Source organism: Cuculus canorus, chromosome 5 (genome assembly GCF_017976375.1).
Source record: "Cuculus canorus isolate bCucCan1 chromosome 5, bCucCan1.pri, whole genome shotgun sequence".
NCBI lineage: Eukaryota > Metazoa > Chordata > Aves > Cuculiformes > Cuculidae > Cuculus > Cuculus canorus.
This window is the reverse complement of record NC_071405.1, coordinates 8,516,921-8,539,254: the sequence shown is the minus strand read 5'-3', so window position 1 is coordinate 8,539,254 and position 22,334 is coordinate 8,516,921. Positions and strand designations below refer to the sequence as shown.

At 45.0% G+C, this 22,334-nt stretch overlaps 1 long non-coding RNA gene across 1 annotated transcript; it reads left to right on the top strand.

Moving 5' to 3' along the window:
- Positions 1-9,921: 9,921 nt before the first annotated feature.
- On the top strand, positions 9,922-22,051 carry LOC128852394 (uncharacterized). Its single transcript, XR_008450221.1, has 4 exons — positions 9,922-10,160; positions 11,443-11,565; positions 16,749-16,865; positions 16,954-22,051. It is a non-coding gene; the product is annotated as an uncharacterized LOC128852394 (long non-coding RNA).
- The last annotated feature ends 283 nt before the right edge of the window (positions 22,052-22,334 follow it).

The following is a 22,334-nucleotide window of genomic DNA, read 5'->3' as shown; positions in this document are numbered from 1 at the left end:
TTTCAACCCCTCCTCTCCTACTGAGTTCCTCATGAGAGGATAAGTTTTGAGATCTCGCTGCAGACCTAAATGCCCTGAGAAAACTCTCACTAGACAGGTCTTTACACACAAAGCAGGGAAAACTCAATACTTGGATAAGGCAGATACAAGTCCAGTGTTTGGGTATTTTCGATGTTAATTTGGGAACTTGTGTGGAATTTGGTTATTGCCCATCAAAGAGACGTAAAACCTGAATCCTGTGAGGTACCACTGATGAAGATCTCCGGGGAAACCTTGTAGCAGCCTTCCAGTACTTAAAGGGGGCCTATAGAAAAGCTGGGGAAGGGCTCTTTATCAGGGAGTGCAGGGATAAGGTGTGGTGGAACGGTTTTAAGTCAAAAGAGGGGAGATTTATTTAAGGTATTAGGAAGGAGTTATTTCCTGTGAGGGTGGTGAGACACTGGCACAAGTTGCCCAGAGAAATGGTGGCTGCCCCATTCCTGGAGGTGTTCAAGGCCAGGTTCAATGAGGCTTTGAGCCCCTGATCCAGTGGGATGTGTCCTTACCCATGGCAGGGGTTTGAAACTGGGTGGGCTTTAAGGTCTCTTCTGACCCAAACCATTCTACGATTATATGAAGGAAATCTGTGCTGCTTGACTGATGCACATGGGCTGTGGTACTCTGCATCACTTTGCACAACAAAAAACTGTACAGACCCGTGTTGAATCTTGTGAGCTACTGAGGCTGCAAAATGTTGAAGAAGAAAGCCAAAAGCCAGATGCAAGCTATGAAGCTCTATTCAGACCTCTTATTTTCTCGTCTGTTTAAACAACTAGAAAGCAGATTGTTGAATTTGCGTAACAAAAGTGGTTTAACAGAAACGATAGCCTCCAGGGCACCTGCAGGTGCGAGGAGGTGAGGACGTCACCTCCTAGCTCCTGTGTTTCATCCTGACTATCAAATAGATACTAATTACTCTGGAGGTGTCTGCCTGCTGTAACATCATACCCAGGAAAGCATTATATTGTGCCAAATACTTCCCTCTCCCTTAATTTCTCGGACTTAGGAGAACATTGCAAATTTCTCTCCTCATTAGCAGCTGGGAAAAAAATCATATAACTTTGCCAACTTTCCTTGTCCCTGTTGTGTCTGGTTCCAAGCTGCTTTTCTTTCACGCTCTCCCCATCATCACATCTCCCATCGTCTCATTAATATCTGTAGAGATCTGCTCCAAGTCAGTTCTGTGCCTGGTAGCAGTATTTTATGTTCACGGTGCTCAGGATAAAACCTGTCCTCCAATCTCTTGCTGTCACTATGTGACACCTCAAGCACAAGTTTTCCAATTAAACCAGTACCACATCTCTCCTGCAGTCCTCTGCTGGCACTGCTGTGTTTTTTTGTCTCACTGGGCTGTATTCTCAGCTGTAACTTCATTGACTTTTTCCCAGCAGAGAGTTTTGTTTGTCATGAAGAGTAAATGAAGTAATCACTTGGTAGACTTAGCATTTAAATACTGTGTGGCATTTATGCGTGTGTGTGTATATAAATATGTTTTGCAGTAGAGTGCCTCCAGGTATCTGCATGAAGCACATCTTGATATATATTTGACTGTTGATTTAAATATACTGTATATAACAAGTTATTTTTAGTGTGTATTGGCTTCTTTCTGTATTGGAACAATATACCATTGCTGGCAGGTACAGGGTTTTGTTGTCTCGCTCTTGCAGTCGCAGCTGGGCACTGGAGATGCCATGGCTGAGCATCTCCTCTTTCCTCCACGCTCCCTGTAATGTGGTAGTCCTTCCCCTCCACCAGCATTGTGAGGGGATATCCATCGGTACCGGGGTGACTTGCTGCAAGACAACATTGTAAGCCCACTTACTGCATCTCCCTCCTGGTGTGTATTAGAATAATCCTCCTGGAAGATTTTGTTCTATCGTTGCTGTCATATCCTTGGCACAGACCACAAGCAGGTAGCGAACTGGTTGGTATTCTGAGTAATTTAGCCCTGTGGCTGAGAGTACATCAATAGTAATGGAGATCTCAGCTCTCCTCTCCCAGGCAGCCATGTGGAAGCACAAAATTTATCTATGAAAGTCTCATTTTAAATAATAACACTACAGACAAATGAATAACAATGCCAGGTCCCTCACTTCTGTTGGTTTGAGAACAAGTCTTCTAGAGCTTGAAATTTATTGTTGAATTATTTTTATGATAAATACACCTATAAAAGGAGAACTATTCATACTGTGAAGGTTATAAGAAACAAATTCATGTACTCTGCTCATTTTTGTAAATTTCAAAGATTTGCACTGAAAATTGTACCTTCAATCTACTTAATAAATGACTGGTATTGACTGGTGGAGGCCACTGGAATGGTCTAAGCATCATTTCACTTGCTGTATGTGATTGAAAGAGATATGTGAATTGTGAAACTGTGATAAAAAAGATGAAAAATATGATGAAAAGATGTTTGGATATTCAACAGGAAGAGTGGTACGGGTTTATTCTTAGCTTTTCATGTACTTGACAATAAAACATTTTTATTCTACTTAAGTGCTAACGTGCATGATCATACAATATATTGCCTCTCGCTAATTATATGCTGCGTCAGGAATACTAATGTCGAGATGATATCTGACTGGGAAAAAAAAAACAACATTAAATCCAGCTTCTGCAGAATTCTGGGCTCAAATTATCCACACACACATGCAACCATCCACACCTTAGAAACAGTCTTATTTTGTTTTGGTGAATGCTGCTGTTACAGGTTTTTATCAATAAAATAGAAGCAGATGGCTCATGTAGACATGCAAAACCGGTGTATCTTTCTTTTTTTTTGTATTGTGGCAGAACCAAGTGAATATGCATCTAGGAGAGGTGGATGTGCGTCGTTCAGAACAAAGATGCGGGTGTCTGGTACATAATGCATAACTGGGAGGAATGGGAAATCTCTCCGCTTTGGTCCCCCTGTCCATCTGTATGGATAGAGGGACCCTGCGGCCATGAGCAGAGGCTGCTTGGGGTCTTTGGGAGACTGAAGAGGTTGTCATATCCTGCAGTGTCTCTGCCTCTTCCCTCACTATTCCAACTTCAGCCAGCTTTATGTGGGGAAGAAAAAGCGCCAGTGTCTGGTGTTCCTTGATTTCTCATCCATCCCCTAACCAGAGCTGGGGAGAGCAACCCTTGCACCCAGCTCTGTGATGGTCACCCAGACATCGTTTCTCCTACATGCCCATGGATGTGTTGGTACCTGCAACAGAGCATGTGGGCCTCAGTGTCACCAGTATTGGTCCTGTGTGTAGACACCAGCTTTGGTGACATCCTGGTGTGAGAGACGCTGAGAGATGCCCTTGTAGTGGTTGGAGTGGCCGTGGGGCAGATGTGTCTTGCTTTGGAAACAGAGGTAAGAGCTCAGGCATTGGGTTGAAGAACTGAAATTGGGCTGAAAGGAGGCAAGGCACATAACCACAGCTGTGGGGGCACGTCTTTGTCTGGTGGCTACTTATGCTTCCACATATTTCTGGTCATGATGTATTTGTATGTGTGCTGGGCTTCTGCCAGGTCGCTGTTGTAGTCCATATCTACATAAAGACAGAGGAAGAATGAAGCTAAAAGAATTTCCAGATCTGTGATTTTGAACTGGGGTTGGTTTATTTCTCTCAGAACAGCAGTGCTGTCTTTGAGGGATAGATGAGAAACCGCAATTCCTGAATCCCTGCTGGCATCCACAGAGCTGGCTTTCCAGGACCAGCCTAGAAATAGTTTCTTTTTCTGGTGACACTTGGTACCTTCAGTTTCTGGAAGTCCCAGCAATAGTGGCTGATCTGAGCTGTGTCTGGGTACACAGAAAACCCAGCTCAGAGCTCCTCATCTTTCCTTAGGGAAATGGAGGCACTAGGAGGCTTGCTGAGAAATGAAGGCATTCAGAAAAAAAAAAGCCTTCTTGGTAAAAATTGGTGATGAAATATGTATTTTTGCTAAGGACTAATGTTGGTGGGATAACCAGGCTCAGCTGAGAGGGGTGGAGGGTGGGAAAATGTTGGTGACATTTTGCAAATTTTTGCATTTCTGGGGGCCTCAGCAACAGGTTTGGCTGCAAAGGGGAGACTGAGGGGTTTGCTCTTGGTTGCAGTCAGCTCCCCGGCAGCTCCTCTGGGCACAGAGGGGGCTCTGCAGAACCAGATGTTATTTGCAAGTTGTTCTGGGGTTTGGGAGTTTGGGTGAGCACTGCTGCCAAGGTAATGACGTGGCTTGAGTTGGTACTGGGACAACATTTTCCTGGCCTGGTTATTCCTAATACCATTTTGCTCCATGCATTTTTCAGAAAACCACTTAAAATTCACCCTGCCCATCTCACGGCCTCGATTCCACCACCTACTCCATGCTATTTCTCACATGTAAATCAAATTCTGAGGGGTACTGGCAATTACCCTAGAAGACTTGGGCACTGCTGGAGCCATCACACTTACCTCACAGTTCCCACAACCTCATGATGGCCTTGTGTGGATGTCTTCAATCAAAGAGGGGTTTGGTTTATTCCCCCAGGCCTGTGTCCCTGTGCAAACTCGGCACATGGCACAGTGAAGCTGCTGGCATTGAACTGGGAGAACGAGCCATGTATCTTTGTGCCAAGATTTGACCATCTTGGCTTACATGACTGGCCTAAGGCTGCCCATAAAATAAGTGGTAAAATACTTGGCTTTCTACATGCTTGGTGTACAACATCGCCGTGCGAATACAATGGTGAGTTTAGCAATCCACTTGTTGCTGCTTTTGCTGGGATGCCCACTGCTCACCACAAGCACACACAGATCTGACTGGGTTCCCCAGGGTCTCTCAGCTGTGGTTGGTTTTATTGTTCTGATTATCCTGTTCTTCCTCTAGCTGCATTTTAAGTCCTTGCTCAGAGCAGCTTCATTCCTTGGCGATGTACCAAGTATTGTTTTGCTAAGACATAACTGATGTCATCCTGATTTTGACTGGTTGGAAAAGTCACATTTATAATATCGGGAAACTAAGTTTTGAATTTCAAAGAAAGAGTGATATCATTTTCATGAGAGGGTGAAAGCATTCCCACTTCTCAATCAGCTCAGTTGAGGCTAAAGAAGCTGAGCCATCTGCCATCTGTCTCTTTGCTGATCTCTCCCCCAGCATCATCATTTTTTAACAGGTTGGCCAATTTCAATCACATTTGAAAGAAGGGTAATGGTCTCAAACACAATTATGTTTCTACGTATTTTTTTCACCTGGCAGAGGATCATTTACAGAGAAGCAGAAAGAAGTAGGTTTGATGGCTAAGGGTCTGTCTGAAGGTCCAGCACACTGGTGCATCACCCTGGACCAGTGACAGTGTGTACTGCCTCTTGTGCTGTCTCTGGTTGAGTTGGAGTTGTCCCAGGAGATGCGATAGAATTTCATTGTTGGTGGTGGGGATGATGGAAGGTATAAAGAGCACAAACTGTGTAAGAAGAGGGGCTTCATTGGTTCTGTTCTCCCCCAGCTTGCTTCTGAAACTTTTTGAAGGTTTTATAAATGTAAAAACATCAACAAATTCAAAAATGCTGACAAATATTCTTGTACAGTGAATTGTAAGATAGAGCAGAAAAACAGAGTTCTGGTACAGGAAAAACAGGAGAAAGAATTTTAGGTCTTTTAGGATTAAATGCAAAGGCTGCATTTTAGATGCATGCAGGATTAGCCTCCCAAGTCATCAGGTCCCTCTGAAGTGGGCCAACTGTTGAGAGGCATGAACACGGTCCAGAAGCTGAAGCTACTTGTCTCCCTTTGAGGTGACAAGCCAATGGCTGGGAAAGCCCTTGAGGGTCTTTGTCTGTCAGAGGCAGCCGAGTGGGCCAGGCCAGGGATAAAAATTGTTCCAGAATGTAACTCCTCACATCTGAAACTGCGCAGTGTTTCAGGTACAAATGCTAAACATTTCAGGTACATTTTGTCTTTTGAAAATAATACCTTCTACGTAGCGTGTTTAGAAATACAGTGTGTGTGTAGGTATATGCTGCCTGGAAGGACTGGTGCTTCTATACAGACATCTTCTGAATGTTTGGTGCTTAAATTCAAAAGGGCACATTAATTTAATTCATTTTTCTTTAAAAGTTGTCTTGAGGAGATGTAACTGCTTTGAAATGAAGGAACTGTTTTTTTCTAATTCTGGGAGGCAGTTAAAATAAAGCAAATGCTGATGTTCTGGGTTTTTTTATTCCCAATTGCTCTAAACCATTTAAAAACATATATTTATTATAGCACTGACTATGCTAGGCAATCTTGCTTTCAAAAGACTAAAAAAGAAGGCAAAAAAAAAAAGCTACTCTTCTATTGTCTGCCTGTCCAGGTTTTATCTTGTTCAGTACACTGTTAAGTCTTATCGTTTAAAATAATATCACTGTCAATAGAGACTTTGGTCCCAGTTCAGGGTTCTGTTTAATTTCCATTACATTAAAACATCGTGTGCTTTGAATGAGCAGTGATTCCAGACCAGGCATCCTTGGTAAAAGAGAATGCTCCACTTCAGATGAAAAGGGGAGGTGATCTCTTGTGCTCCCATGACAAGAAGAAAGGGATGGATTTGGATGGGATGGAGCATCTGCTTTTCATCTTGATGGAGGTCCCTTCCAGCCAGCAGAGCAGTGCTGGTTTGTACAGACAGGGGCTCTGTTTCCCTGTGCTCTTTGCCCCTTCAGAAAGGGCACAAAGAATAGCATCTAGACTTGCATTGTAAAGAATTTGCTCTTCGCTGATCAGGGGATGGAAAGGCTTCTTGGAGCCAGCTGAGGAGAGATTAACTGACCTTTTAGCTGTAAATTGTTTGCCGGCTAGTAAGTCCTGCTTGTGTGCTGACAGGAGAGAGGAAGATGTGTCTTTGTAGCAGAAATTGTGTTGAATGTTAAAAAAAATACAGTTTCAGGAAGACTGGAGTAACTAAAGCTGTCATTCATTCAGCTCTGAGACGCAGAATAGGTGCTTCTGTGTCTTCCTTTTCTATCTCCGCTTACAGAAGTGATATTGCTGAATTAATTATGACATCTTTGTGAAGAGGTGAAGAATCGCTCCAGTCCTCTATTCAGCAGCAGAGAAATGTCAGATTCATCTCACAGTAGATTTAAAATTACACCAACCTGAACTATCGCTACTGGCAGCATAATAATAAGGCAGGTAATCAAAATCAATTAAATTCCAGTGCCTTCCTATTGTCCTAGGAAATTCAAATCTGAAATTAGTTTGAGTTCATTTGACTTCTCAATAAAAGAAGCAGAGCTTCAGAGATAATTTGAAATAAATATATGGCTGTGACTGACCTTTTCACAAACTGCAAAGAGCAGAGGATCTGTGTACATGCACGTGCATGTCAGTGCATACTGAGTACCAAATACAATCAGATACTCCAAGTCAGTGGAGTGACTGGTCTGAGGCTGCTGTGCTAATGTGTGTTAGCTGGGACTCGGGCCTGCCAAGCCTCGATTTGCTAAAATTTGAATGAGATTAGATGAATGCCAAGTGAAATGTGCCTCCATTCTCAGCATCTAAGGGTTAGGAGGACTAAGCATGGTGCATGCTGCTCTGCAGGATCTTCACGGACACCCTGGAGCAACCAGAGGGAGAGGAGTTCTGTGTGTCCTACCAGCAGTGACATGCCCAACTATCACATGCACGGAGCATCCATCTTCCAGATCACAAGGAAACAGGGAATTGCCCAGGACCTTCAGATACTGTCAAAATGAATGTGTTCCCATAACACCCTTCCTTGTTCTTGGCACTGGCTGAGCCTTTGAGTCACCTTCAGTAGTAGGATAGGATAGCCCTTCTCCCAAATCTGGCAGTGGCTCACTTCTTACAGAGTAGACCCCTAAACATAGGTGGCTGGAGAAACTGGTTTTAAAAATCCTCTATTTTATTTTCTTTAATATACGTCTGGCTGCCGGTATCTACTCACAGAGTTAGGATCTTTGGGAAGGGAATTTCCCCTCTTTGTGCACTCTGCCTTACAGAGGTAAGATTTTACTTACTCCTTTTAGGCTTTTTCTGAGCCTTGCTGGCTGGACCATTGGTAGTGAGGGTAGGCTGAGTCTGATATCTCACCTATTCCCCTAAGGAGAGTGCTCAATAGTAAAATCCCCGGGTCTGGCTGAGATGCAAGAGTTGCCCTATTCCACAGTGACCTGCTGTTTTACTTGGAAGAATCATAGAACGGCTTGGGTTGGAAGGGACCTTAAAGATCACCCAGTTCTAACCCCCCTGCCATGCATGGGCAGGGACACCTCCCACTGGATCAGGTTGCTCAAAGCCCCATCCAACCCGGCCTTGAACACCTCCAAGGATGGGGCAGCCACAACTTCCCTGGGCAACCTGTGCCAGTGTGTCCACACCCTCATAAAAAAAAAATTCTTCCTAATATCTAATCCAAATCCTCCCTCTTTCATCTTAAAACCATTCCCTCTCATCCTATCCCTGCACTCCCTGATAAAGAGCCCCTTCCCAGCTTTCTTAGAAGGAAAGGAAGAAGAGGAGGTTTCACTTGTTTCACTGCATGGCTTCTATTCCTGCAACAATCCCAAATTTCTGGTCATGGGATTTCAGAGTGCTGTGATGCCTCTTTGGGGTCATGGGTGTACATGCCAGGGTGAGATCCAGGGCACTGTGGTGGGGCATCCCAAAGGCTCAGGGAAAGGCCAGTGAGCTGGGATGTGGTGGTGGGCATGGGGGAAGGAGGGAGCAATACATGTCGGGAGAGAAGCAGTGTGTGACCCAGAGGGAGAGTGGAAGATCTTGGCTCTCAGCTCTTACCACCAGCAGTCCCAAATCAGGCTCATCACTCCCTCGAGTCCTTCAAGGCACCTTGCTATGTTTCCCTGCTTTTGCTCTTCCCCTGCGGCTGCCGCTTTTTCCCCATATGTCTTTTAGCGTGCCCTGATGGCTGAATGCTCTACATTGACAGGCTGAGAGAGTTGGGCAACCTGGGGAAGAGAAGGCTCAGAGGAGAACTTATAGCGACCTTCCAGTAGCTGAAGGGGCTACAGGAAAGCTGGGGAGGATCTATTCATAAAGGCTTGTGGTGATAGGACGAGGGACAATGGGTAGAAACTGGAGAGGGGCAGATTTAGACTGGACATTAGGAAGAATTTCTTCACCATGAGAGTGGTGAGACACTGGCGCAGGTTGCCCAGGGAAGCCGTGGCTGCCCCATCCCTGGAGGTGTTCAAGGCCAGAGCAGATGGAACTTTGGGCAGCCGGAGCTAGTGGGAGCTGTCCCTGCCCATGGCACAGGGGTGTTGGAACTGGAAGGGCTTTAAGGTCCCTTCCAACCCAAACTATTCTATGATGCTATGGTTCTGTGATTTTATGATTCTATGGTTCTATGATGAGAGGTTTCCTGCTCTCCACTTGCAGCCTGAGGCACGGAGCTGCTCCCTCCTAGCTCGGACACTTCACATCCCCATCCCCATCCCTATCCTCATCTCTATCCCCATCCCCATCCCCATCCCCATCCTCATCTCTATCCCCATCCCCATTCCCATCCCTATCCCCATCCCCATCCCCATCCCCATCCCCATCCCCATCCCTATCCCCACCCCCATCCATATCCCCATCCCCATCCCCATCCCCATCCCCATCCCCATCCCCATCCCCATCCCCATCCCCACCCCCATCCCTATCCCCATCCCTATCCCCATCCCCATCCCCTGCCGCAGCAGCAGCTCCTCATCGCCTCTCCAGCTCTGAGGCGCGGCACCTTCTCTACCCTCCGGTCCCGCCCGCCCTGTCCCGTCCCTACACTGAGCATCCCGGTGGCGGGACTTCCTCCTCCTTTCCTTCCCTCCTCCTCCTTTCCTTCCCTCCTTCCCTTCTTCCCTCCCTCACCGCGGCTTCGACTCGCGCCAGTGATGGAAAGAGCGTCACCGTCTCCTAGCAACGCTCCTAGCAACGCTCCTAGCAACCGGGCAACATCTGCTCCCGCTGGACCAATCCGCGCCGGGAACATCTGGGCACCCACCTTCGCGGGCTACGGCCGGGAGGTGATGCGCTCCTCAGTGGCTGCAGGGACCCGCAGGAGCTGCCACCACCACCGCCACCTCCACCGCCACCATCTCTTCCAGGAGGAGCAGGAGGCTCTGGGCAGAGAAGGAAGAAAGGGGAGCAGCCCTCCCTCTGGAGCTGGAGCTCGCTGGGTGAGTTCTGTGGAGCTGGCGGTGACTGGGAATAATGAATCCTGGTGTTGTCCGTAGTGTTGTCCATGACAGCGAGCTGGCATTAGGCTTTGCTGGTGGGATCTGCCAAAATGGCTTTAGCAGGTGGCTGTTGGTGAGGAGTAAGTTTTGTGTGTGTTTGTGAGGTCTCGGCTTTGGTGCATTGTGGAAGAGGGCAAAGAGCTGAGAGAAAGGCTCTCCACTCATCCCGCAGTGCTACGGGCTGTGGGCAGAGACGCCTGCCGCTCTGCTTGGCTCTAGCATGCTCTACAAAAGGTCATTTTAATCAGAGTCATCTTTTTACGGTCAAAGTGGAACTCTGGAAAGTAACCATAGCTACTCTTTCATTGCCTGTTAATGTAGTATCATCCTCTGGGATGAGACAACTTTCTAAATATAGTTATCTTATAGCTGCGAGACGTGAATACGCACACATGTGGGCTCTCTTTCTTTCTTTCTTGCAGGATTTAGACCTGTTTATTTTCATTCATTTACATAAGAAGTACGAGTGTCTCTGTATACACACCTAGAAGTGCAGAGCTCGAGTATGCTCATGCGTATCTGTGATCTTTTTCACCCTGGAGTGGGAAATATTCTTACTACAGTGTGCCAAATAGTCCTAATAGAAGGCAAAGCATCGTTCGGATGCTGCTGCATCTACTTGCAGCCCAGGAACTGTACCGTGTGTAAGGCAAAGACTGAAACATGCACACTGGAATAATTCGGTTGAATAAAAATACTTATCTGACTTTCCCCAGACCCGTATTACTCTACAGGCAGTAAGGGAGTGTATGTGTGTGTATGATAGGAAATTAATGCTATTGCTCTAAATAATGGTGTGGTCTTAATAGTAACCCTTTAGCTTTCCTCCAAGGCTGACGAGAATTAACTGAGAAAATAATGTGCCATTTTATGAGGTGGTTCTCAGGGCAGTAATTATGTTCTAGCTCAGGAAACTTCCGAATATGTAGAGGAGCAAGCTGTATTTTTGCAGCATTTGCCCTGAAAGGATTACAGCTGTACCACTGAGAGACCAAAATAATTTTTTTTTGTGTGTTTTATTTTACTTTCCTGATGTTTGAAAGGGAAGCAAGGTCGAAGTGAGAGAATTGAATGCGACAGCAGAACTCTGATTTTTCCTATTATTAAGCCCTGTGACGGTGCTGAAATAGCACTTTGTTCTCTTGTGATCCAGCTACTTGCCGTATATGTCCTGACTTTGCCACCTGAACCATGTGTGTTTCTCCTTGATCCATCACGGCAGGTAACTGTTCAGCAGTGCTGTGCTGCCAGAAATGCTCGCTGAGCCCGTACGAGGAGGAAATCTTACCAGAACTGCTGAGATTATCCCAGAAAGACCCTTTGCAGATTGACTCCGCATCCTCAGGTAACTAACAAGTTTGCAGACTATGGCTGGTCGGGCTTGCTTTCAGAGTGAGGGAAATTACTTGGATTAGCGTTGAGAGAGGGGGGAGCTGGACTTATGATTTTATTCTACTGATAAAAGCAGTGGGACTACAAGAAGTGAGACAGGAATAGTCACTCCATCATTAAGTCTCGTGTCTTCATGCACCCATGAGAGCTATTCAGATGCTCGCGGCTTGCGCACCCGTGTGCCCAGGGAGAATCTGCAATTAGGGAAATCTGCAAAGCAATTAGCAAACTAAAAGAAAGGTAGTTTTGAAGTGCAAAGCCAGCAGTTCTAGCCAGCAGACAACGCAGGGCTGTGGGTCTCTACCTTTCCACAGGTCAATTAAAGGGGAGTCTTTCTGCCTGAGCAATGTATGAGACCCGATACTCTGCAAGGACTGCAATTGATTGGCAGTCCGTGTGAAATCCTAGGGCTGGCAAGTCTTTTTGATCCACATGTTCATCTGCCTGTGGTCTGGTAGCTTTGCATTATCAACTGGGAATCTCACAGTGGGACCGGCTGCTTTTCTTGTCCCTGAAGAGGAGAAATGCAACAGCGTAGCATGTGAAGTCAGTGGAGGGTTTCAGCTGAGCACTCTCTAATTGTGAGCGGTGCTAAGGTAAGAGATGGGGAAATTTATCTCTGCAATTTGACAGCAGTTGCAAGGACGTGATGATATTTCCTGCCATGTCAAATTCATGTCTCCTGCTGATAACAAATTCCAATTTCTGCCTGCTCGAAAGCCTCAGGTTTTCTATTTGTGCATGCAAGAGATGCTCAGAAATGGTTTCCGTCTCAGCCAGCTTTAGCTTGCATATTGATCATCTTCCCTTACACTGTGAGAGGAAACCCTGCAGGGCATTGGCACATTTTACTCACCACCTTCTGTGCGTGCAGTGTTGGCAGGTCTGCTTTGGCCAGTGAGCCTCGGTGCTTGCCCCCTGCAGACATCTGCATCAACAAGCCACTAGTACTAGCTCGTACAACCCCTTTCCCTGCAGCACTGAGCAGGCAGGGATGAATTTTCTCCCTGAGGAAAGGTGGGAGAGGTGGAGACACATGCAGGTGTGGGAACACTCCCAAGGTCTCACGTACAAGCTTTGGTGCATATCCAGGGCTTGCAGATCCTCTCCGTTGCCTGAGATGGAAAAGCACAAGCTTTGTTTTTTTTCCTGAGTCTTGAATCATTCATTAAACCCGGTCTTGCCTCCTGACTGGGCTAGCTTGCAGCCCTGTGGAAATCACCCGGCACTAATTCATGCCAAAGAGGGGGTTCTGTCGCTAGGGTGATGAAGAGAATTTGTTGCAATTTGCAGTTCAACTGTGAAGTTTCCGTGTTATAAATCTATTTCCAATCCAATTTAGATAAGATAACCTTCTGTCCAAACACGCCTAATAACTGTGTCGTTACCACACCATAGAGCACTGTAATTATTCCTCTAGAAATAAATAGGAACAGGCACATTTTGCTCGTCTGAAAGTACAATTAAAGACCTTACGAAGCTGCATTTGAGAGATCCAGGCTCGAGACAGAGCCTTCTATTCCCTGACTGCCGCGTGTGGGATTTATGCTTGAAACTTCCATTAGCGTTAATGGCAGCTACAGCCGCCGTGCTCTGATGTGCCACGCATTCAGAGCAGGCATGCACCGGTGGGGTGTAAACATTGGCAAGTGTGAGCAGGCAGTGCCTGCCCTGTGGCCCCCAAGCCCTGGCAGCGCTGCCTGCTGTTGCAAATTTTACTGAGTCCTTGGTGACTAGCAGAGGGATTGCAGCTGAATGCTATGGAGATGCTGAATGCGCTTTTCCGAGGTTCATCCACTCTGGAAGGACAAACCTCACACTCAGGACTCAGCGCTACGCTGGTTAGTCCCCATAGGGAAATTTGGCCCTGTGCCTTGACTTGTGGTGTAGCGCTGAAAAAACGTAATGTGATTAAGATGTATCTGTCTCTGAGCTTGACTGAGGCAGAGGCAGTGACTCATACCACCTTGCTGTAACTGTCAAAACACTTGGCTCACGGGAATAGCCTTCTACACAAAAAGCACTGATTCAATATGTTTATATTTAAACAAAACACTCAGGGTCTGATTCACTGCGGCATTACTACAGCCTTATATGCCTGTGAACCCAGCTCTTAGGCATGCACAGAGCCAGTCCGCTCTGACTTTCAAGATAAATGTTAGAGAAAGGCTTGGTCCTTGCAATCCTCCTCCAGCGAGAGGGGTCCCTTGTAGGCATCAGGATTGGTGCTGGTGTTGAGGGCACGGTGCAAGGGCACAGCTAATGTTGCTTTGCACATGCAGGCGGGTGTGGACATCACCAGCAGCCACAAGACACAATGGTGACAACAAGATGGGTGGTGGGATGGCAGCACAAGAGCATACCTCGAGCTTCTGTGGAGCAGCCAAAGGGACTTGTTTGCCTTTGGTTCTCTCTCCCATCCTGTTGCTGCAGGTGTGAAGGCAGCACCCCTTCCCGCCTAGAGAGAGGAGGCAGAAGTTGAGCCACCCATGACAAACTGTGGGAGTGCTGGGCTGGGGAAGTGGGTGCCCCAAGCCCCTGCACACTTGGAACTGTTGTAATTTGCTAACTCTACCATGGCTTCAAACAGTTTGTGGCTAGTTTGCTCTTAGAGTGTAGCCTTACACTTACAAGTGGGAACACAGTTAAACCAGCCTTACAGCCCAGAGGTGCTCCCCGGTGTTCTTTTGCTGCTTATTTCCCTTCTTTACTACTAAACCAGGCTATAGAGTGTTGTTATAAATTTGCCACTTTGTCTGATGTAAGGTCTTTAACAATTTAAATACAGCCAAGTACTTTGCACCCAAAGGTTATGTCACACGATGGTGTTGAATGTAAGCCCAGAAAGATGGTGCCAGTTGGATGTTTGATGAACATCCTGCCAGGATGGTCATACATGTCTGTCTGCAAAATACAATTCTTTCTATCTGCTTCTGCCAGGCGGCATCAGCCCCTACCCCGTGGCATGTGCCAAACTGCAGCCCGCTCTTCCTCCCTGGGTCAGGATGCCAGCGCTTCAGAGGCTCCTTGCCTTCACCTGGCTCCATGCTGTTTCCTGGTATCTCCAGGGCCACCCATACTCAGGGGATGCTTAGTGTCTCACTGTCACCCTCCATCTCTAGGACAGGGAAAGGAATTCCTGTGGCTGGGAGCATAGAAGTTTGCATGGAGCCAGTGGAGCTGAAGGACTGAGCTCTGATGCTCTGCATGCTGTGGTTGTCTCTTAGCCCTGCATTTGGGCTAATTTCTGCTTGCACTGCACACAGTGCTAGGTCTCTGCTTCCAGCCTTTTCACTGAAAACCACCAGGGAAGAAGTTACTCAGTGCTAACAGACCTGTGAAGACCGCAGCTGTACCTTTGCCCCTGAGGTTTGTGCAGGGAGCATCTCTGGTGTGTATGGTGACTAAAACGCAGTGTTTTGTCAATGCAACTCGATGGTCCCTCTCCTGGGGAAATGCTGTTGTTTCATGCAATCCACTTTGAGCAGGGTCCTAGAGCAGGGCTGAGGGTCTTGGCTCCCAATGAGGTACTAATGCACCAGTTGAGACTTCCCTGCCCAGGTTTAAAATATCCTTTATGGGAAACCTCCATCCTCACAAACTTGAAATTCAGGGAGAAAACATAGGAAAACTCTCTTATAAGTGATTTCTTCCCTAGCCCCTTCTTATGGGTTGTTGATCTAGATGAAGGAAAGGGGAACATGTTACTCCTTCCTGCTAGTGAAGAAGAGATGTCACCAGTCCTTGAAATAGTCGTGTGGGTATCTTTTCAATCCCACCTGCAGATAAAACTCAAGGAGCCCTCAGCGCGCCACAGCAGGATCCTTCCAGTGACACAAGATCCACATTTTGGATGTGACTTTTGGCTTTTCTACTGTGTCAGAGAAGAAGTCCAGAACCAAGCCCTTTAATTCCTCAGAAAACCTGAGTTTCAAATGTCCCCATAAGGAGATCTCAGAGTGGGGAAGAAAACACATCCCATAGGACCTGACTTTGAGTTATTCTAAAAAATGGCTTTGAATACTTTCTTTCACTAGACTGTCTTTAAATGTCAGCATAATAAGGGTTTTTTTTGGTGGTGGGTTTTTTTTTTTTTTTTTTTTTTTTTTTTTAAGAATAATGCATTTCAACGCAAACAGCAGAAATTACTTGCAGAACAGAGGTTTGGGAGTTGATGATGCAACCTGTAAAGGTGCTCGCCTCCTTGTGTTGTTTAGTGAATAGGAAAGCAAAACACAATTCTAGCTTTCACAGAAACCTAGTGTTCACCAGATCGAATACCACTGAAGGTACAGATCTCATTAAGATGCTGAATTAACACCCTGTTGCCTTTCTACAGAGATAAGCGAGCTTGGAGCAGCCAGCCTGGCTGCTGGTGTGCAGAGAGCCCTGGTCATCTGCAGGCTTCTGCTCTTGAGGAGCAGACCTCCTCTGGGCTCTTGTCACAAGATAAAAGCCCAATTGTCCCTTCTCTCAGCCCAAAGGCTGTGTCTCACTCTCTGTGCTCTGAAAAACTGAAACAACACAGAAACCGAACAGCTTCATTATCCTCCCACTGAGCTGGGGTTCTCCTGCTTCTCTGGGACGATGCTACCATCTAGTGCATATGCTCTGTACTTGTTTTCCAGGGAAAGACACCGAGCTCTGTGCATGGTATGTGGAAAGTAAAACCCATTCTTTGTCCAGTTCCCCCTGAGAAGTGTGGCGCAGGGGTCCCAGTTCTGCAGATGAGTGGCCACATCCTGGTCCCTCTTGTAGTGCATGGATACCTTCCCAGCTTGGGCATCTCTCTTGCTCTGCTTTGCTTGGCTGCAGCTGGCCAGAGACACCGTGCACAGTTGTAGGACCTGGGAACCCTGCCCAGCAGTGGCAGTGTCTGTCCAGTGCTGCGGTTATCACTCTGGAGCAGAGCTTGCTGTGCTGGCAATCCTACAGGTGGCTGCTCATAAATGCCTTCAGATTTGCCATCCTCAATTTTTTTTCCAGTGGGTTGTAGGCTGCAGGTTGAGACTGAATGTTGTTCTGGTTGAATTTCACCTTTGGACCTCCCGCACCTCTGTACACCGCAGATCGTGATGTCACAGCCACCACGACAGCAAGCATCACTGAGCTTCTTTTTCCTCTTATTTTGTGCAGAGCTGATCTGATCGGGGCCTACCCAAGACATTAACGACGTCGAAAGTAGCCTATTTTAAGAGAAAATATGCAGAAGAAGAACATTTACATCAAGATTACCATGAGTATTGTCCAAAAGTAAGTAGCTCTCTCATTCCAGACTCCATCCTTCCTTGGTTTTATTCCTTGATGCTAAAGACCCTTTCATTTGCTTTTTACTCCTCAGCACCTGATACTACCTGAGGACCGGACTTGTATTCTAAAACTTTCTCTCCAGAAACTCCGATTCCTGGACGACCCTGAAGCCTATCTCCGTAGGTCTGTATTAATTAACAATCTGTTGAGGAAGATTCACCTAGAGACAGAGAGGGAGAGCTATGAATACTTTAAGGAGGCTCCGTGTTATAGGACTGCTTACTCTGATGCACGAAAACGGCTGAAGTTTATGGTACAGGAGTGCTGTTCCCAGTCGCTCTATTATGAAGAGCTGCATTCGTATCGCATCGTGCCTTACTCTGCAGAGAATGCCGCCGTTTATGGAATGGGCTACACAAGCAGCCACTTGGAGCAAAATTCTCAATTGCTTATTTATAAAATGAATTAAAGTAGCTGTTAGACCCACTGATGTTTGTTTCTGAATGCTTGAACTGCTTATTGAGATGATAAGATGAGGCACTAATTGCAGATATACTTGTGATCAAAGGTGGATGTGTTCAGAGCTTAGTGGGAGGTACTTTGAATAACGCTCTGCAGTCCCCGCTGTTAACTCCCTGGTTATGAAGTACCTTGACGTACACACAGAGCTGGTGCAATACGAAGGTCCTTATCTGCAGAGACTGTGCACAACGTCTTCTGTAGAAACAAAGCTGCATTTAAGTTATCTGTGTGTAAATACAAACGTTCAAAATTACTTTATACTTAAATTATGCCATCCCTAATGAAAGGGAAGACCCCAAAGCAGTGGAGTAGTCTAACAGTGAGGAGTAAAATGCAAGTTATTTACTGTAAATGTACAGCTAGAAAGTATCTTTGAGAAATGCTTTGACCATGAAGGAGTCAGTGCCAAAGGAAACAGCCTTTTGCTTAGAATTTTCAGAGACTTAACTCACTTGCTACTTACAAGACACTCTGTACTGAGACTTTCAAGTTGGATTTGGGTTTTTAGGTTTTTTTTTCAAATAATTGCATTCACCTTTTACTTATATTATCTCTTAGCTGATATCTACTTTGCTGTTTTAATACAAACCAGAAAGACTCACAGGAAAGATTGTTTCTTCAGCCCATCATCAGTGTTTACTTAACTTAATTTGATTCTTTCCTTAGCTGTTTCCCTGATACTTTTTTTGCATGCTAATTTGCTGCTTGGCCAGAGGTTCCCGTTGGTGCCAGGGAATAGACAGTAATTTCTTTTTATGTGGAATATAAAAGGCAGAAAAACAATGATAACTCTCACAGATAGAGATTGAATGTATCTGACAGATGCTAGTGAAACTGCAGAGATTCTCCTGATAAAACTACTCAGCATTAGTAATAGTGTTTCAGGTTAAGTGAAATGTCTAATTTCAATCTGGGAATTGACCTCAGAATATGTAAATATATATTTCAGAAGCTGTGGCATGAGAGATGTTCAGCAAATTGATGTCTACAAGTGGAAAGTTTTATAGCTGCCAAAGCTATGTCATGAAAATACCAAAGAGTAACATAAGGGAAAGATGATGCTCCAGCAATGGGGTCAAAAGCAAAGATTGCACTATAACCAAGGGAAATGTGATTAACGAGCCTGTAAACTATCCGTTACTGATACGCCTGCAGTTCACCTGAGGATTACTCGCATCCCAGAATTGCTGAACAAATATATGAGATGATCCAAAGCCTGTCAGAATCCTACAGGTCTGTTGGCTTACAGTGAAGAAACCAGCTTTGCCTCACTGGCTATCACCACTTTAAAGCTTCAAAGCATAGTAAATAATAGTGCACGCTCAGCTGGAGGCAGATATGTATCTAATAACCTATTTTTTTTTATTTTGAAAGGCTTTGCTCATGCAGATGATGCTATTTCCGAAGCATTATAGACTACGAACAAATACCATTGCTTGCCAGGGATGTGCATCATCTAGGATCCTTCCGTAACCCTGCTCAGATCATTCTAGTTGTGTGTGTTGCACATATCATTGCTGCTTTCAGGCACATGTTAGTGCAGGAGAAAAGACAGAAAGGCAAAAGCAGGAGGTGAGAAGAGCAAAGTTAACTCTGGTATCACTACTTAGAAGTCAGTACAGGTTTAGGAGACAGAAGGAAACAGGGAAATCCAAATATTTTTTACAATTAAAAAAAAAGGCAACAATCTAATTCAAAACAAGGACAACCTGCAAACTGGAGAACATAAGCAGCACAAATATTGTGGGAAGGCTGGAAAAACAGGGCAATGCTGTTTGGGAGGTGATGTTAGTCATGATGAATGCTCAGGTTTTTGTTTTTATTTTGAGACAAGGCATATTTACTTGTCTCTTACAAAAGGGTGTTTTGAAACCCTTTGTCAGTGTAATTCGGTGTCGGAGCTGCCTGACTATGCGTATTTATATTCCTGCTGTCCCTGGGCTTGCACCAGCCCAAAACAACGTGAATGATTAAGCTCACATTTGGCATACTTTGAGAAATCTCCAGCTAGAAGTGGCTGTGTCCTTCTTGTCAGGGACTGGCTGAGAAAGGCCAGGCTAATTATTAGGTGTGTGGAACAGCCCTAATTCCACCAGTAAAAGCTGGCAGCAAGACTGCTGGGCGGGATGTGGGTGGCTGATGTGATGATTGTTGTGAGAGGTGCCATTATCCCCCAAAGAGCTCTCTGGCCTCCACTGGCATCTTATGTGCCTCATGTGAAATGAGAGGCTGGGGTAGGGATATTGAAGACTGCTGGGTGGGAAGAGAAAATTACTTCTGTCTTCTGATTTCTGAAGCTATGTAATTTTCCACTCTGAATTGATCTGACATATGCATTTTTTGTCTTCATGTCCATTTTTGCCTGAATTCACGGTGATCTAGCAGCTACGTGAAATGCTAAAATGCTTTTTTTTTTTTCTTTCATGGACCTACTTTGTTATATTCAGAGGATGGTTCTGGTCTGAAAACCCAAAACTTTTAATGTGAAAATAATAATGTTTGAATAGAATGAAATAGCTCTTCAAACCTCCCTGAAAAAAAACCCATTGGCCCTGTCAGATTCATCTTTGAAGAGTAACTTCTTTGATCTACTGGAATGGGCCGATACTTTCTTGTCCATTGAAAGCTTCTCTGATAGAGTGTTATGATAACTGGATCAGTTAATGAAGATCCTTGGGCTACCTGTGAAAGAAGATGATATTTTACTCATGTTTTTCCATCTTTTGTTTTCTTGAAGAAAAAAATATAGTCTGATTTGTTTCTATTTCTGCCTGCTTTAGGACCTGTTAAAATTAATTGCTTCTTTCTAGAAAACAGGTTGGTTTTTAGCATTAATTTTTTTGCTAGGAAGTTGAATCAGAAGTCTACAACTCTAAATATTTTAATTCTGCTGAAGTTTTTACTGCCTTCCACTTCGCACAGTAATTTGTGCTGTTGAAAAATGGGTCTGAAACGTTCTAATTCAGTGCTTAGAATCCATAGTTTATGGGGTGATAAAGAAGTACAAAGCTGCAATAACATCGCAAGTGACTCCTGAAATATTTAATTTGACACTTTTTGAATTATATATTGATTTTGACGTTTAGTTACCAAGTTACCGGGTACCAGCATTTTAATACAGCTACATGCAGTGATTTTTCTTTTTTTGGATTTGTAGCTACAATTCAGCTCTTCTGGCTTCTGATGTGTGAATCTGTCTGTAGGTGGTCAGCTTTCAGTGACAGATTTATATGTATATATATATATATATGTTCTATTATGACTGCAGCAGGAACTCCCACATATGGGCTATGTTTGCACTGGATGTAAAGAAAGTCCTTTCCTTTGACTCAGTTGCCTTGGAGATAGTATATTCGTCAGAGAGAATATAGATGAGCTGGGTGACAAGGACAGACTTGGTAATGATTTTGAAAATGACTGGCTTAGGACAATTCATTTTTGTCTTGAAATGGCAGCAACACTGGACTGTAATTAGTGTTTCAATGAGTTAAGTTGTCTTTGTGCCGCTTTTCCCTAACTGGCTGTAAATGCTGTGCCTGACCCTGGCTGCAAAAGGGGCAGAGGTGGCTCCGCGGGAGGCGCGGATTGGGGGTGTGGGTGAGTACATGGAATCACCATCTGGAGCTGTGGCTGAAGGGGTGCACACGGCTCGAGGCAGCCTGCCCCAGCGGGACAGCATCTCTGCTGCCATGACCTGGTGCAGATGCTCAAAACTCTTAGGGCCGTGATCCTGTAAACACTTCAGTTATCATAGAACGTTCTTTGCACAGATTGTCTCGCCGAAGTCAGAGAGGCTCCTTGTGTGCTTGATGCTCAGCATGTGTATGAGCGAAAGCAGGGCTGGGGCTGCTGTGCAGCGCAGAAGTACTCCTCAATTGCCTAATTATCAGTGAAAGTGATTATCCAGCTGCCGCTTGAGTTCTTGAATACGTTTATATTGCACTGTAAATTGAACTTTTGTTTTCAATGAATGTGTTGAGTATATGGACTATTGTGCCTTAAAGTCCCATCCACATATGAGCCTTTGTATATGTCCTGTAAATCTGCAAACCATGTATTGCTGGTAACTCTGCGCAGTCTATACACATCCGGTTCGGTACTTGGCGGGGCTTTAGGAAACACGACCCTGACCTCAGTTTGCAATGACAGCAGAGGGGATACAGCAATTCACTCTTCTCTTCTTTTTTAGATTGCTTTCCTCTACGCCACTTGTGAAATTCTTTTTTTTTTCTGGTTTCTGTCACACCTGGGTTCTGGGTTACCTACAACGCCAGGTGCCCCTCACAGGAACTCAGAAAGTTGTACAAAGATTGTCTCCAGCTTTTAAATGCCATCTGTACAGCGCTCTCTCAGCAGGGAATCACTATTGCGTATAACAACTGTGGCAGGTGTTGTCAAGTATATCATCATATATTTGACACGATTAACAAAGCAGAAAAAGGAACACCTATTTCTATTGAAATGCATGAGCCTGCATTACGTTAAATACATGGTGATTATACACCACTTAATTGGAATAATACCTACTGGTTCTGTAATAAAAAATGGCTTTTTAATGTTTAAAATTACTTGGGACCTGATTAAAGGTTTTTATGAAATTGTTTTCTAAAGTGAACAGTAGAAAAATGTATATGTATTTTAAATATATATATATGATGTGCATGTTATTAATAAAGATCTATTTCTATTGAACACGATGGACTCTCATTGAATATCTGTTGATTGGTTAACAAGTTAACCAATTTAGTAATGTCACCAAAGAAAGGTTTCTAACACCATCCATCCCATGAAAAATTTAAAATCCACAGATTCTTCGAGGGACCTGAATCCTGGGGGTGGATCTGGACCCTGGGGTGAACCTGGTCCCACCTGACATGTCTGATGTGCAAAGCTGGGACAACTTTTCTGGATGCTGTGTAAACTCTGCAATTCACTTGTCCTGCCCTGATC